The sequence below is a fragment of the Anser brachyrhynchus genome (assembly GCF_964034855.1).
Source record: "Anser brachyrhynchus genome assembly, chromosome: 7".
Classification (NCBI taxonomy): Eukaryota; Metazoa; Chordata; class Aves; order Anseriformes; family Anatidae; genus Anser; species Anser brachyrhynchus.
Genome location: NC_137701.1, coordinates 22095157 through 22113666, shown reverse-complemented (window position 1 = coordinate 22113666; position 18510 = coordinate 22095157). Strand labels below are relative to the sequence as shown.

General features: G+C 35.9%; 2 protein-coding genes across 2 annotated transcripts in view; one reads left to right on the top strand and one right to left on the bottom strand.

Annotated features, from left to right (window-relative positions):
• LOC308198518 (uncharacterized protein) overlaps positions 1–18510 on the bottom strand; it is a 196227-nt gene that overhangs the window by 40218 nt on the left and 137499 nt on the right. The window lies entirely within an intron of this gene.
• The window catches only part of B3GALT1 (beta-1,3-galactosyltransferase 1), a 160829-nt gene continuing 145882 nt past the window's right edge, over positions 3564–18510 (top strand). The window contains exon 1 of the mRNA XM_080601021.1: positions 3564–3698. The gene's annotated coding sequence lies outside the window, so the exon portion shown is untranslated. The remainder of the gene's footprint in view (positions 3699–18510) is intronic.

The following is an 18510-nucleotide window of genomic DNA, read 5'->3' as shown; positions in this document are numbered from 1 at the left end:
ACAACGTTAGACGTTTTTGTTTGCCTTTTTGCTGGCCCTCCTTTAAAAGTTTCAGAGTTGCCTGAAAATTTCATTGTGAGTGGTAGCTGAATCTAACGGTGACAGTAATGCTTTCTTAGATCAACACCCCGGCAGTTTAGGGTACTATATGAAAAACTCAGATGCCTGGGAGCTGGTTGATTACTGAAATACCGCCTGTTAAAATGTCAGAAAGATGCCACATTATGTAAGTCAAAGAGGAACTTCCAAATGTTAGATAACTTCATAGTCATTCTAGTAATTCTGTATAGAGAAACAGGATTTTTTTCGCTTTCATTCCCTAATGCAATTGTATGGATAGGAAGATAATATAGGTACACAGATTTTAATGTTTGATTTTCAAGGTCCTTTTTTTTTTTTTTTTTTTTTTTGACGGGTCTATATACAATGGATAACAAATGCCATAAGAGCCATTACCAAGGAGGGAACCATTATTTTTGATTTGGTGGAACAATTATTTTTTCTGTCTTTGTTTGTTTGTTTTATGCTAGTAATTTAATCTACAGTGCTCAGTATTTCTCAATTATCCCACATATAAAAACTGTGAAAATCCCAGCTCACTCCTGGATTACCCAAAGAGGACAGGACACACAAGATACCGTATTCCAGATTTTTTTAGATTAAAGCTTGAGCAGGTTTTAGAGTGAAATGAAGTGTGGCACCTTCTGTGAACTGCATTAAAGCTAAAAGGGGTGAGTAAAGCCTCTTGCTTTCTTTAGTATCTACTTTTTATGACATATTTCTCTCTCTATAACAAGTATTTACATTTTGAGAAGCCAGAAGTCAAGTCATTTTCTATAAACATACATTGGTAGGGAGGTGTGAACTCCTTTGACATCATTCTGATACTGTTTGAATGTCAGTGGTTGAAAGTTCAGTGCTACCATTCTGAATTCTTTAAGGAAAAATGAAATCAAAGAGAAGAAGCAGAAAGAAAAGTTCAAAGGGGGGAGAATAAGTAGGGAGAATGAGGAGAAGCAATAGAGAGCTCTTAGGTAAAGCATGGTAAGTGGGAAGACTGAAATGGAGTGGTGGTCGTGTGGCAGTGACTGATATTCTCAGTCCTCATGGATACCTGCTATATAGGTTATCTTTCTATTGTCGTCCACTCATATAGGTCACCTCCTATGCTATACCTCTCCTGTAAATAGAAGAGTTTTTCTCTCTAAAAAGTAACAAAGTTTTCCATTAAAAAGAATCTTTAAATAGTGTATTTTGTATATTTTGTATATTTTTTATATTTTTGTACATTTGTATGTATGTTATAATATATCATATATATCTAATGCATTTTATATGCATACATATATACATTTGCATATATATATATATACACACACACTTATGTTCTTACTTTTATTAAAGTTTCAGAATTTAATATTTTTTGCCTGGGACTGTTGTCCTGTTTCAGGGACTATTTTTAAAGATGATGTCTAAATAACAACAGGTAGCAACTTAAAATGTTTACGTATTAACAGTTTTAGGGTAATGTAGAGTCAGAGAAAAGTTTGCACTTTGTAAACTTTCTTCTGAAAACAATGCAAATGCAAGTCTAAAACAAATTACTGGAATTCATGTGCTAATTACATAATATTTTAGATCATAATTATAACATATAATTATGAACATAATTATGTCATTATGCTCTTTTCTATTTCTTTAATGTGATCATTATTTATTTTCTTTGTGATTCATATGGCCTTATAATAGCAATTTCTAATACTGTAGAGGTGATATTTTAAAAGCTTGCAATAGATAAGAATTTCTGAAAGCTAATAAAATGTAAATTTAAAAGAAGTAGGTTTATATATATTATTTAATTTTATAACAAAGACTGGACTCTTATGGTGGGTAGATCACTTTTCTGCATATATTTCCAAGGCAATACGTAGCTCTGAGAATTCCCGCTGTGTGTCATACTGCCAGCTCCTGGTTTTCAGAATTCCTCCTTCAGGTAAACAACCAAAGTGAAAAGAATCACTCGCACTTCTATGTATTTCCTTTGCTTTGCAGTAAGGTTAAGAATTCTGTTTACCTTGGATTTTGTAACACCACCTAATCAGTAAAACTGAATTCTCAAACAGCTGAAAATCTGGCTGAGATCTTCCATAAAGTAGAGCTCCCTCTAGTCATTGGATATAAACTCAACTGTGTTTTAACCTACACTAGAGGCTAACTGGCTAACTGGAAACAAAAAAAAATATATCTCATGTCTCAAAGACTTTTAGGCCAAGAAATCATAATGCTCAATGGAGTGGTAAACAGGTGTTAGCGTATTAAGGTGATTTTATATTTTTGATAATTCAAAGGGGAGTGTAGTTCTTTGCTTGACTGGAGAGACAAGGTTTCTCAGGCTGAAAAAGTGAGTCTCAGTAAAATAAAGTTGAGAACTTTATGTGTCATTTGAATTGATTGAGCACGTGTCTTCTTTTAGCTTGAGAAGTTATGGTTTAGAAAGACTAAATATTAACTTAGAATACCGCCAGTATTATAGGAAGGTTAAATCATGTTGAAATCAGCTGACTTACTACTTGAGTGAGTGACAGGAATATTTTTTTCAATGTTTCCCGTAAAGTATGTGAACTGAGCCACTGCTCTTCTAATTTTGTAATTATTGTAGAGGCTGAGAATAGCATTTTAATTGCATCTCTCATTTACCTAATTTAGGTAATCAAATATTAAAATATTACTTTGACTGATACTACAACAATATGAAAGCACATCGCATCAATGACTGTGTCATTAAAAGCAAGGTTTAGTTTTCCATATTCCTTCTGTGTCTTGTAGTAAGTGGCAAAAATACTAGAGAATCAATAATATCTATTGATGCAGGTTTCACATTTTCTTCTACCGTGTGGCAAATGCTACTACATTATCTAGTACCAAAAGATGAGGCAAAACAAATGTAGTTTCTTCATATTTAGGTCCACCAGTCTGAAATAAGTGAACTTTAGAAAAAGTTATTAAAAACAAACAAACAAAAAAGTGGCTTAATACAGAAACCTCAAGCTGATATTCACCAGACTCTATCGGAAGGAAAGGTAATTCTTGCTTTCTTTGCTCACTGTTGGAATTTTGCAGAGCCATCCAATGGCTGCATCTACTGTTACAGCTTATAACACTTTGCCAACTCCAAAATGTGTCTTAGTAAACTTTATATCTTCTCTTAAGAATTTCTAAACCTAGTTGAGTTTGGCCTTGTAAGAAATTGGGCTCTGTAATTGTTTTGTTTTCATGGGACAGTGATTGTTGTAATGCAAATATTCCCCTCTGCCCTGCCTAACATTGTACATGGTCTAAACTCTCTTCAGAGGCCTTTGTGTGGATTGCTTTGGGGTATGCCTTTACACTATTGACAATTATTTCTGTATCAGTTATTTATTCTAAAACAGAGCCTAAAAATGAAAGATGCCTGTCTATGTAGAGACTCATCAGGACTCTGATGGTGGAATGGAATGGAATGGAATGGAATGGAATGGAATGGAATGGAATGGAATGGAATGGAATGGAATGGAATGGAATGGAATGGAATGGAATGGAATGGAATGGAATGGAATGGAGTGGCCCAGGGACCAGCAAAGATCACCAATAAACAGCAGTTACTTTCATTTTCCTTACACTAGTACATAAAGCTGACAACAGAAACTCAGGACAGGCAAGTTGGTTAGAGTAAGAGGAAACTTGTTTGTAAAATGTTGTTTAAAAAGTAGAGCAATGCATGTAACAGTGACCATGAGATAATGGTATAAATTCATAACATAATAAACATTTACTCAATTGACATAGTGATTTGAAGTGTCTGTAAAAACTGATGGAGTACGGTAGCTCTGAAGACTTTTTTCCTTCTTCTTAGTGGAGATAGAATGGGCTGGCTGGACATGATACAGTACCACAATGCCAGCTAGGCACAAGATTGTTGCTAACTCTGGGAAATTACTTGTTCTGCAGCAAGAGAGCTACCTAACAAGCTATGTGGAGAATTCTGTTGCTTGAAAAATGAAATCTGGTTTGAGAACCTTGATATACCCATTTGAAGATAACCATGAAGAAAAAAACGTGGTAGTTGCCCAGATGTGTTGACTGGGGATTGATTTAGGGATAAAATGTTTTATCCCTAAATCCAGGAGTCATTCCTAATATAGTCATATATAATGCCTCATTGATGAAATTTTCAGTTCCATGGAAGAGACCGTGACCAGTTGCAGATATACGTCCATGGATCTCACCCTGGCTGATTTGGCAGAACTGTTATAGGCGTCAGTGTGTCACTATTTCACTCAATAAATGTGTAACAGGAACATTACTAGAAAATGAACTGGAATGCGTTGGAACAGAAAAGTTCAATGATGCCATAGAGGGAAGACCTTAGATGGGAGCATTAATACTAGTTGCAAATAACTTCTTACTGGCCAATCTAAAGTCTGAAATATTTGACCATCTGTCCTGTTCATCTCAGGAGAGATATAGGACACAAAATCAACTAATTGTTGTCATTTTGCTAATACTCAAGTATTAGGTAATGTACAGGAAGTTCTAAACAATAAATGCTATTTACTGGGTTGCGGGGGCAGAGGTTTTCTTCACAGAAATAATTCACAAAAATATACAAGGCAAAAATGGGATCAGTCTGAATTCATTTTTGACATTTAAAAAGAGGTTACTCGTTTAAATTACATTCTCAAAAAGTAATCCACAATAAACTGTTACTTAGAACAATAACATGCCAGTTAAATATAACTGATTACTGTAATTCTTTATATTAACCTGATGATTATGTGTTTTGTAATAAACCTAAGATTTAAAAGTAGTTAGAATGCCAAGAAAAAAAAAAAATCTTTGCCAGTAAAGTGAGAACTCATGCTCAGAATCAATAAAACTTTTCTTTAGTTAAGTGGTAATTTTCTGATAATATCCACATTTTCTAGCACGCATATGTCAGAGTGTCCTGATGCATCTTAATTTTTCATGCAACTATACCTTATTTCATTTAGTACAGGGATGCTTTGTCTGTGGAATGAAAAAGAATGAGCAAATATCACTATAGAAAACCTGCAATCTCCAGATACCCTTGCAGAAATAATGCCGGCAGCTTTGCTACTAGTCTACTTTCAACATCTTCTCAAAAAAAAAAAAAAAAAAAAAGACTACAGTGTATTTCCTGTACAGAAATACTTGATGGTGCTAGCTGAAAAATGCTAGCTGAAAAAACAAGACTAAGATCCCCGAACATCTGTTAAGCTCTGTCCTTGTAACTGCATGCCTTCCTCTGCATTTTTTACTAGTCATTTTTGTCCTTTTAGCTTTTAAGAGAAATTAGCCAGTCTTCAAATTCTTCCATCCTGAATTAACCGTTACTTTAACCATTGCAACAGTTCCAAATCTAAACCTAAATTCTGATGCTCTTTCAAAAAATCAGAGTTCAGCAGATTTTTTTGTATAGAAACATTTTCCTGTAGACACCAAAAATGGTACCAATTTAGCCTACAATTTCATGACAGGGTCAGTGCTTATAAATTGTGTGTCAGGTTTGTTTAAGTACCAGTCATCCACAGTCACACACTGCTTGAATACACATCACCAGGGGAGTATGACACAAGGTGGCTTTTCAATGGCAGAAGAGGCTATTCAGGAGCAAAGGACAGTAATTTGTTCTGAATGGAGTTGAAGTCCACTGCACTACATGTTGTGGGTACATATCAGAGCCTCGGCATTGGACTCAGAATGGTGCTGGGATTCACTAGTATCCCTGCTAGGCTGGCATCTAAAACATTTCACTGCCAACTGCCTACTAATCAATCCTTAAGTGCTCGAGTATTTTCAGAAAGAAGATGAGAATACTAAATATTCTGAAGCTTGTGGGATTACAGTGGAAACAACCAAGTTACAATTCTTGTTTTTGTTGATACAGAGATATTAATACAAAGTCTACCAGGTTCCACGGGTCGATTTCAGGACACTAACACTACAGTATGCTTGTAAGAATCTGATATTCTGGGAGATGCAAATTACACGTTCCAAGCCTTCTCAAGATTAGGCGGGGAGTTAAATCCTAAATGTGGAACTAGATTTTCTAACAGCTTCTTAATGGCCCTGATCATTACATTAATCAATATGAAGCTTTTCAGGCTTTTTGAGAGTAAAATTGCTATCTGAGACCCATCTCTGGGAATGCTCACTGCTCTGAATCTTCCATGGAAATAGGTAGCTTTCTTCAGCCCAGAATTAAATATCAATATGTCTCGGAAAGGTTGAACTTAGGCTTTCATTTCCATCCTGTGAATGTAAGTGGCTACCAACAGGCTGGTTACTGTAGCAATCATTTCTAAGCATCTTGCAGTCCCTGTTGATAACATAGAAAAAACTTGATAACCAGTGTCAGGACTGTGATTACTGCTAGGGATCAGGGAACAATTGAATATAAGCTCCCTGCAATTTAGTCTATGTTTTCTAATACCAGAAAAAATCTTCTGTATTTCATTGCTCTGTATTTTTCATAGGTTATTTTGCTTGCCAGATTTTCCTCTTGTCTGTTCATCACCTTCTAATTTCCATTATGTGAAATTGCAAAGTAAAAAACTAGAAATATTACTTATAGATATATAGTAGGGCTGAGCAAACACTTCACAGGAGTGAATAATTTATTTAATTGCTTTTAATCTCTGCTCACAATTGTCTGTGAAGATATTTATTTTCTCAAAATACATTTTTTATTCAATTTTGTTGAAATTGATTTATCTGTTTGACATTATTCGGTTTGACTATAACAAAGCTAAATTAAAGAGGGTAATGTTAGGAAGAGTGAACTGGAAACAAATTAGTGGTTGGAGGTAGGAAAATGTTTTGTGATATTCATGGTATTAGGAAAATAATGGCTGGTCAGGTAGAAGAAAAATATCAAGAAATGATAAGAAACATTAATTTCAGTGAACATCTACTTAAGGACTGAGTGGCCAGAGTGCACGTACTTGAACTGGCAGAGCACAAAATAGGAGATGAAGTAGGTTCTCTTCACAAATAGGTGAAGAGAACTATCCGAGTCCTGCAGAGGTTGCATGGTAATGTGGGATTCACACAAATGCAGGGAAAACAACTGTCCTTGAACAACCTACAAGATTTGTTGCTTGAAAGAGCTAGGTAACACTGAAGATCCAGCTCAGGTATATAGGGTGGACAGTACAGTTTATCTTGGCATGTAACGGGAAGATAAAAGATACTGCTATGAAACTGGTAGGCAATCAAAGGAGTTTGCAATAAGAAGTCCCTGTTAGCACAACAGTACAGCAAGGATAGGGTGCTTGAAGAATGACAGATTTCAGCTGGATCACAGAGTGTAGATGTTCCTGGAGAAGGAAACTTGAAAGGTAAAGAGATCATGAGTGCAGCTTGTCTCTGAACCACGACAGAAGTTATGTTTAGAACTACAAATAAATCTGATTTTGCCTTTGAATATTATTTAGGTGACACAGGTGATGAATGAATAGGGGCATGAAGGTGCATCCTCATCTAAGAATTTAATATTGATGGTTTTTAAATCTAGGAATATTTTTCTCTAGTATAAGCAAACAGACTGCCTGTGCCTACTGCTGGTTTACTACAGACAAATATAACTGAGAGGCAAAAGACAGTGGGGTTTTAACTCCTACAGGTTGCACTATTTGTTGTACACAACAGGAATGTAAACGATTTTGTATCTAATAAATGCATACTGACTGCAACATTAGAAGAATATATAGGTCTTGGGAGCTAGAGGAAGAATATAGAGCTTGTAATGACAGCATAATGAAAGTAAAGTCATGACATTTTGAGAGTCATTATATATAGATGGGAGTTCAGTACAGATAAGAATACCTATGGATTTTGACCTGTCCTTGAAATATATAAATGGTGCTTAGATGTTAAATTCATTATGGTCTCTAGTGAGACTGAGCTATTCATTTTTAAACTGGTTAATTTAAGTTAGTATTGATGAAAGACTTCATAGCAGTAAATATGTAAAGATCATGGGCAAGCACACTGTTTTATAAGCATATTATCGTGTGTCTGCAGCAAAAAGCATTTACAGGTAGCAATTTTTTTCTATATACAAAATAACAGTTAATTAGAAAGTTAAAAAATGGAATTAATTGTGCTATTCCATACATGGAACATAGTTTTAAGTCTTTGCAGTGAAAGGTGCTGCAGATAGATATGATTAAAGAACCATAATCTTGAAGAACAAACAGACAGCAGCATGCAGGCTATTCTTCAGGATATGAAAAATGACAAAGGCAATGGTACCTACAGGTTGGTCTACTAAATCATTTCCTGTAAACTATAAAAGGTAGGAAAATGTAACCATATGTTGGGCTGTCACTCAAAATTACCAGGATTTGCACAGGCAGGAACCCTCACTGGGAGTCTGGAAATTACAGGGAGTGGAACAACCTTTAATCCTAGACATACAATGTGGACATTAGGTCATTCGGGGAAAACTGTTCTGCTGCCAGCTATTTTGTGCCTATTTTGTGAATAAGTAGAGCAAAATAGTCATTGGAGATAGCAGGTATCATCACAAAGACTGAAAGTCACTGAAAAATCAAAGCATAAAGAGAACATGCTATGTTAAGTCATTCTCTAGGTACCAAGTGTAAATCAAATTGGATGCAGCTCCAGTGAGAAGAGATCCAGTACACTTCTTGCGTGTGTTACATGCTGCTAAATTTGCTGACTTAATGAAAAAACAGTCCTTTTCTACGCTAAGATTCAGCTGTAAATCTCAAAGGATTAATGTGCACATCTAATGGACATTATCACCACCATAACTGACTTGTTATGGCTAATAATATCTACAGTTCCTTAGCACTATTACCTTTATTAACTGCATTTACTGAACCTCCCCACCAGCTCCCCACCCCCTGCCCCACTTTACAAATGTGATTCCCAAGAGAGCTTTTTTTTAAACAAACAAACAAAAAAAATACCCAAAATAAAATGGCCTATTGGCTGTTCCAGCAGGATGTTTTAAAATGATTAAAAAACAAAATAAAAGGCAGTTTTCTGTGTGTTCTGTCTAGTGAAGTGATGTACGCAAAATATAATACACATTTTAGCTTATCATTGGTTTACTGTACAGACAAAATTGAAGACTATCAGATAATGTGTTTGTAGTACAAAATTTAGGATTAACTTCCATGTTTAGAAAAATTATATAAATTATTAACTCTGTAAAATTATTACTTCATTTACGCTATGTCTTTTGTAACATCTAGAATTCAAACAGATGTCTTGAATTAATTTGGGTAGACAGGAGTCATAAACTTTCAAAACTTTGTTGACCTTGGAGTAAATATCAGAAATTACTATACCTGAAGATCTTATCCCTTTGCTTTTATGGATAATTCTGTCTTTGGCTAAAGGTCAAAATTAGTCTGTTCAATAAGCAATTTAAAATTAAAAGCTGTAATAATGGTTCAGCAAAGATCTGTCATTCTGCTGCAAAAAGTGATTAGATATCCGTAGCTATTTGATTAAATTTTCCACTTAATGGTCTGCATGTGTAAAGAAAAGTCTGAAACTACCTTAGACTGTTGTCAGAATACTGTATGTAAGTGCATTTATTTTACATAGATTTACTGATGCTTGTAAGCTTTGGGTTGTGTTTGTTTTTAAACTTTTTTTTTTTCCACGGGATTTACTTCAGAAGCCTTAACTGTGAAGTAATGCAATACTTGTGATGAAGCAATAAAATATTTTTTTTAATACAGGTGTCACTCTTTTCATGCCCATTGAACTCAGGTTTCTAAGTACTTCCAATAGAATAATCTACCCTACAGTATTTACTTATACTGGTTTATATCATATAACTGTTTAAACTCTACTATTACAAAGCACTGTTACAATAGCATTAGCTGAAATAATACTACTAAAGACAAATTGACTCATAATGAAATAAACTACACTGAAATAGCTAAAACAAAATTTAAGAACAAGGAAATTTTGTGCAGTAAGAATTTTTTTAGTATAAATAAGAAAATGTAGTTCATCTCTAGCAATGCTCCGCATATAAATCTTGAAAGTAAAATCTAATTTTGGAATGAATAGAATGGAAAAAATCTGCCAGGTATGTTCAGGTTTACCTTTTGTCAAGGGGAAAGTCCAAAATAGAAGTCAGAAATTACAGCTAGAAATGAATCTACAAATTCGATTTAAGTCTGCTCAGACTTGTTAGAGGATTGTGTAAAGATTTTACTTGAGCTTTAACTTGCATTTATATAATGGTCAAACAAGTAGAGGTTTTAAATTAGCTCAGGTTTTCCAGGAAAAGCTTAGTTCTTACTGTGGGGGTATCCACACAGGTAATGACCCATATGTTTAGAATCAAACATTACATCTTGGTTGCAAAGTGCAAACTGCGGTGAAGAGATAAGATCAAGAAGATGCCTTTAGCTTGGTAGTGCTTTTACGTATTCTGCATTGTCAAGATTTGAATTAACTGAATGGTTCCATTTTCAGTCTGTAATGTAATTTCCTGGGAGAGTAAAACTGGAAGACAAAACTCCATGAACCTGGAAAATGTAAATGACTTCCATAAAAAATATATTACTAGAAGCCAAGAGCCACGGGGCAGGGGAGGGAGGAAGAAAGTTGGAGCTGTTTTACTAAAAAATAGTGCTCAAGGACCACAAGTAATCATTAATATTTGAAAAGATCAGTTGAACTGTTTCCTAAAGACAGAGATTTAGAGAGAGCAAATGTCTCCAGAGATTCTTTATAATTACAACTGCTTCGTCTTACTTTTTTGATACATACAAGAAAACAAACAAACAAAAACCTGAGTTCCTTTTCTTACGTTTCATTTTGTGAAAAGTCATTTTAAATATTCTACCCAAGAACAGGAATTACAACTCCTGCTGTACACACAAAATTGCTTCAAGCCCAAAGTGCCTGAACCTCCAGATTTTCGCTTTGTTATCTGCTGAATGAATTGCTCAGGTGCATCATCCTAGTGCACACTAGTATCAGTTTAAGGTTATAATGTAATCTTCAGTACAAGTTGACAAGGTGATGGTGCTTCAACCTCAAATGTTAATTTTCAGCTCACTGGGCCTTTTCACTGGGCCTAAATCCCTTGATCTACTCTTACCTGGAGTGCTACAAAGAAGCACAGTAGTGAATTTACTAGAAGGGCTGAGGACACACTGTTTAGGGCATCTGCAGCCTTTGCTGGCCCCAAAATTTTACAAACAAAACTCAGTGTTCCCTATAGCAGGCTGGAACATGAACAACAGGGACAGCAATACATAAAAGGACCTTTGTACCGTTGACAATATACACAGTAAAAGCATTCAAATGCGTGGTACAGGTTAAAAGAAAGTATTGTACATAGGAAGCTGGGGCAAAGAAACAAACCTATCAGGCCTAAATGATGACTCCTGCCAACTTTTTTCTTGTGTTCATATATTGAATTCTATTCAGGCTTCTTTATTTGCCTTTTACTGATGGTTGAGCACTTGGCATAAGCCTTGCCAGCACATTCAAACCCGTGAGGGAGCAACACTGAGCCTCTCTGTCAGAAATCCTCCTTCTTCAATGCCCTAGGCAGGTCATGAGCGAGTCTGATAGCTGCCCAAGCAGCACGGGCACAGATTAATGATTACCTCGTCTTGTTCTGGCCATTCTAGCACAGCCCTGAGCAGTTGTTGGATGCCATCCAGTCAGCAGTTTTGCAGTCCAGGAAGCTGAGGATAGCTGGGAAGGAGCACAAATCACAGCTATCTACCCTTGGCCTGTGCAATAACAGCCCATGGTCAAAAAACAGTCAAAGATAAAAGAAAGCCAGGGATTTGGCAATGTTATTTGCACTGGTGTCTGACATCAGTGCTGTCTGTAAGGCCACTTGGCTAAACCTATGGTACATTCTGGGGATCATTGCACAGTCTCTTATTCATATTAATGAGCCAAGATTATGCAGTGTGAAGATCTACCATACCAAAAAATGTAAAACCATATTGTGATGTCTGTTAATTAATATTATTCCAACTACTAATTTAGTGCCTGTTTCTTTGATATAATCTGCCCAAATTCTTAACTGATGATGTATAACTTTCAATCCATTTGTTAGGACTAATGACATCAGGGGCCTGTTAATAGTAACAAATGCCAGCTCTTAGACTTGAACTCGTCCTTCTACTTGCATTTTGTGGGAGGTTGTTCAAACTCAAGGTTTCAGTGGGGAAAGGAAAAAACCTGCCAAGGTAATATGAAGATAGATGCAACTGGTACAGTTCTGCACATTCATTTCTTTTAATATTCTTTATCTCTGTGCTGTCAGAATATATTTAATATCATGTAAATTCTGATCTACTAAGAGAATTTGATTAGTTCCACATCCGTTGCATGACTTCAGTGCTTTAGAACAGTGAAGCCTTTATAGCATAGAATTAAGTTGCTGGCCCAGCATACTATTAGCTTCAGATTAGCAGTGCAAATTTTAGTATATTAGCATTGTGTTTAATATAATGGGGCCTAGCCTGCTACAAAATTCCTGGGACCCTGACAGAGAAAGCTGTCAAACAAAAAGAGCCTAGTAGTCACTGGTAATGACATATATTTAAGTATATGTGCTCCTACACAGTAAATTAAAGGTTTTCACTTAGCCACTACTGGATTGGGCAAAATTGGCTTTAGAGAGAAGCAAAGTGAAGGTCTGCTGGCCCTACAATGTCTGACAGACATCACAAGAGTAGACAAATGGCTTTGTTTATTGAGGCCAGTTGCCTATGCACTCTCATTAAGTCAAGTGGCAGGACAAAGTCCATAGGTGCAAGAATTTTGTGGGGAAGAGGCTCAAGCTCTTCCATCCGCTTGTCTGCTGCTCCCCAGCTGGGAGTCTTTCACTACATTGCTGTGACTCATCTGAGGAACCAGGAAAAGGGCAGTCTTGCACAGTTGGTATCAGTTATGCCAATACAATGACAATGCAGCAGAGGATGGGAATTAAATGAAGGTCCATGTTTTGAGTTTTACAGTCTCCTGTATAACAACCTCTCTCAGCTTAATCCTCATTAATTTCTTCCCCACTTAATAGGATAGCTTCAGCTGTGGGTAAGAGATCTTCAGAAGTGATATAAACCATAGTTTTGATTTATGCCAAATGCAGCAGTATGGCGTAACTTTGGCAGAGATTACTTCTAAATTTGAAAATTATTGGAGTGCTAAAACAATGAAATAGAAGATGAAAAGGTTTACAACTGCTGGATATCAGATTCAAATTTTATATTTGAAACACGACAGTAAAATATGAGAATATCAGTTGCACAGAAGTGAGTTATCAAAGTATTGTAGCTCAAAACAGTATCATACATGACACATGTATGGACATATATTTCTTGTAGCCAAAGTAATTTCTAGGATTGAGAAATAGAATATAAACTAGTTATATGACATACCAAGGATCTACAGTTTCCAGAAGACTATTTTTCCTATATCCCTGCTAGCTGAGGTGCTAATTGAGATTAAAATCAGAGATTATCTTGGTTGATTGGCTAAAATCAGAACAGGGCTTAGCAATTACAAACATCAGAAATACAAAAGCTGAGACACATGCACATTTTTTGATATCCAGAGTACACCTGGATATCAAATAAAATTAGCTCCAAAGTCATGCATCAGTCTGGAGATGAAGGATTTCACTGTTTTCATGAATACAAGGTCAGAATATCCTAAGGACGTACTCTACCACAAAATGTAATTTGACAGACCCAATAATACATAATCCACAACTTCACTGAATGTTGTCAAATCTTGTTGACAATTAAAACTTTTCCAGTGCTACTCCTTCTTCCCAAATGAGCTAGACTAAAAGACAAAGTGAAATATGATAAAGCAGTTAGTTTGCTCTGACTACTGTAGGTAATGCTGAACAGTTTAGATTTGATCCCTGCCTATCTTGTAAACCAACAGTTATTTTTGATACTTATTCAGACTGGGGAAGAGACTCATTTCATATAGATACTCAATTTGACATTATCTTTTCTCAAGTCTGTGTCCAGGGATAGTTACCTCAAATTGTACTGTGCAATCATCTATATGATTACCTCTGAAGAAATTTTTCTCAACCAAACATCCACAGCCAGGACCCAACAGTGAAAAGAAGGCAGAAAAAGGCAGCAGCAGCCTCACATTGTCCCCAGCACTGATAAGTTTGACCCTGGAGATCAATACTACCAGAACGAACTACGTAAAATGCAGACACGGCTCTAACGTCATTCCAACTAATCCTCAAAGGGAAGGACCAAAGACCAAGTCTCCAGAGAAGCAAGGGTCCTAACTTGCTTCAGGAGGAAGGGTTCTGCAGAACAGCTGAAGCTAGGAAGGAAGCTAGGAAGGAAGGAGCAGCCAGGTATCCCATACCAGGAAAGGAGACTGTTGTGTTGCTTCAGGCATTCAACATTCCAAAAGAAGCAAAAAATTCCATGAATACTGAATTCTTTAGCAACTGAAAAGAACTTTACTCCCTAAGACTCTATCGTAATACTGCAGTCATTTAAATATGAGCTCTCTAAAAGGTGGGATATCTATAGTATGCTCTGCTGAAAGAGGCCTCGTAAGCTTTGTGGTGACTTTGTGTACTCTCGTCCCCTGTGTGACACTGCAGTACTCAGTAAAAGCAGAAGGTTTGATCAGAATATGTGAGGAATCCAGCAGGAGAATATATATGTATTTTCTACACAAAGATCCCTGGACCTCAAAATCAGTTTTGATGACATTTTGGAGGGCAGTCCTATAATGAGAGTTTGACAGATGCAGCCAGAATGCACTGTCTGAAGAGGACATAAGCTCCTTGCCAATCAGTTACTTGCAGGAGGATTCAGTAGCATATGGGATAAGAGGAGACAAAAGAATATTTACTCCATCTATAATTGTTCTTTGAGCTGTTGTATTTAGAATGGATTCCAGAATCTGCTTCCCAGTTCCTAAGGATATAAATTGTAAGGGGAACCTGGAGCATTATGGATTTCGAGACCTTCATATCTTTACATGGGAGCAGAAACTGGCACAGGTACTTCTGTATGCCTAAGTGGCTGTTCAGGGGTCTCCAGACTTCCAGATGAGGGACCAAGCTCCTGTATGGTAGAAATCATGTTGGCAGTAAGACCTTCAACTACTATTGCTTTCCTTGTGTAAATGATGATAAAAAATGCAGAACATGCGGCAGTGAATTTTCAAGAGGAAAATTGGATATTAGAAGTCTTCTGCAACAGCTAAAGCAAACACAACATCTATTCATTTACCAGTAAGAGAAGGCAACGATGCACCTGCAAACTTCATTCTTTATTTGGTCAGTTATTACTGAAGGAAACCAAGTATAGAGAAAAATTGTAAATGGCTTTCAGATTTTATTTTCTTTGCCAGAGATGTCCTGTATAGCAAAGACCTGATGCAGCAAATATGTTCTGTCAGGTGGTGCAAGGATAGATGTAATGATGTTCACATGATAACTTGATATAAAAATAATGGTAAAAATAAAGAAGAACAGCCACATTTAAAAAACAAACAAACAAAAACAAACAACAACAAACAAAAAACCACACACACACACACAAAAAAAAAAACATGCCAAGTGTGTCTAAGTCTGTATTTAGTGCTAAAACATTTAGTTTCTTATAGCTGTCTATGAATAAATGAGGTACAAGTTTCAAGAAAAAATGAAAACGTTAAGCTCTCCTAAGGAAACAACTACCTTCCTTGTATATTGAATTCTTTCTATTTTCTTTTTAAAAGTTAACTTCAAGTGAAAGGACATGAAAATGACACTTTTAATATTTCTGTGACCAAAAGGACAGTGTGCAAGTATAAAGCAAATTTTATATGAAGTCTGAGCAAATCTGAGGCTAAGGCCACTCCAAACAGACCTAAAATGGAAAGCTGTAAGGATGCGCTGTGGACAACAGTAATTCCAGATTATGACTGTCTGCTCAAAAATACAGGAAAGCCTACCAGCATAAGGCGTATGAAAAAAGATCTTGAAAATTCATTTGTGCCTCTGATCTTTCAATATGATAAATTCTCTGCTTTCAGTTTCAATAAGGAGATTTTAGAGAAAAGAATAAAAATGAAAAGAAGGATGATGAGCTCACAGGGGAATATTTTAAATGAATACATTCCAATATTTTTTGATAAGTGTTAAATTTCATTTAATTACTTTCTTTCTGAATATCTACTGCCTAAGTTTATGCCAATTGCATATGTACTAAAGACTGTGAATGGCAGTATAACTTGGGAAACATTTACAGATGGAACAAGGTGCAGCAAGTTATTGCACTATGTTATGCAAAGGTTTTCATACCTAAATAAAAGTGCACAGACACAGAACACAGGAGGGTTTATAAAACCAAATTAAGGTACTGTAACAATATAACTTTTCTATGGAGGAGGCTGGATATGTATATCTCCTATGTTTAGGGTCAGAGTAAAGGATTTATTGGGGCTTGGTTCTAGATTCACTGTCTTCCAGAGTGTTTTTTTTCTCTTTCTGCTCTTTTTGCTAGACATCTCAAAACATTAGCATTGGCAGCAGAAAACAGCTCAGCAAATCACCTTTACAGAGCCAATGCAGAAATACCAGATGACGTGAACTTAGGAATAAACTCTACTATTCGTGTTTTCCCAGATATTACAGAAATGTTTTTGTGCCACTTAAAGACAATCTTTTACTATGCAAGCTACTGGAATAATTGTAATCATCTGGCCATTGTATAAAGTTAGGGAATATTTTTCTCCTTGATGAGTAGGAAGCAACAGAGGTGAAATTGTTTTTTTCAAAGGATATTATTGACAAAGCTGAAGAAAGAACAAGTCTTAGGCAGTGAAAACTAATATTTTAGGTTTGAAAGATGAATGATAAGACAAGGAATCCCAAAGCTCTCCACACAGGAAGAGAGAATATTACTTGCTCTCAAAACATTTTTACACTGTGGATTTCACTGAAAGTTCCTCTTAAATCACTATTAAAATGACCAGAATGCAATACTTCTAGGAAAACAGTGAGAACAATCCTAGACATGTTATCAAAATATTGAAAAAAGACAAGCAAAAATGAGCTGGATGCACTTGTTTTATCCTAAGCAACATAGCAGACAAAATGAAATACAGTACTATTTTTTTAAATATAAATATGTGCATAAATGTATTGGCAAACAAGGGAGCTTTATAAACATTAACTGAAGAAGTGTACTCATTTTCTGTCACACTGAAATAGCTGTCTACATTTCTATAATCTTCCAGTCAGGTTGTTAAGAAATATATAATGCTACATACTTGTAATTTGAAAATCTGATCATATCAAATTCCTTCCATAATGGAAGCTGTACCTGCATCAAACCACAGTTACCATCATAAATGGTGCTTAAACGTACTCTGAACAGAAATTTGCACTTTGACTATGAAACCTGTGCATAAGCATGCAAAGCAAAAATAATGTAGGATAGGCCTTTGGATGTGTTGGCTTTGGGTTGCTTTTCTCCGCATTGATCTTATGGGTGTTTTGTTTTGTTTTGTTTTTTTAAATGCCCATATTTTGGACACATCCTTCACTGTTTTTAAATGATGCTGCATTCAGTGATAGTTTTATTATTATTTATTTATTTATTTTCAAATGGCTTAATTCTATTTCTGTGGCAAGTAGAGTTATTCACGTCTGTATGGATAATCCTAGGTCTGATTCTCATATGATGTCGTGTATTCTTCTGGGCAGCTGTAACTGAGCAGATTTTGTAGCCTCTTTTCAGGTTGAAAATCGTAGCAACCTCAAGGCTGCAAAATTCACCTACACCCTGGACAGCCATACTAAATAATTAAGATGTTGTGAATTATTACTTCCTTTTAAAGCATGTTCTTTTCACTACCCTGACCTCTGGTTTGTTTGGGTTCAGCATTATCCTGTTTTCCTTCCTCCTCTATGCACTTTAGCTAGATTATGCAAATTAAGAGAAAGGCTGCCATCTGTGTGTAGCTGGCAGGTCTACACCTCCTTTTGTAGAAGCTTATCAGTACATAACAACTTAGAACACCTGTGTGGGTTTCTACTCTATGTTTTTTTGCATTTGTCTCTTCCTATTGTCAAGGTGGTAAGTGACCAAGTGCTAAGTTTTCTGCTACAAAATTTACTACAATTTCCATACATTCAAGGCTGTTTTCCACAGTGCCCCACAAAATGACATCACAAAATGACAACACATGTTGACTTTCATTGCACCAAGAAATGCATGAAAAAGTTCTTGCAGGAATTGTAGGGCATGAAGGATTATGAATCTAGCCAAACTGAAGATCATGACGTTTTGAAAAGAGCTACGATGATTAATTGTCTGTGCTTCAGAAGATTCCGATGTTTGGGAGGGCATCAGCCTTCTAATTGATACAAACTGCACATACACCAAAATTAAAGGATTCTTTTTTTTTTTTTCCATAAGTAATGTGCTAATATTATGTTTA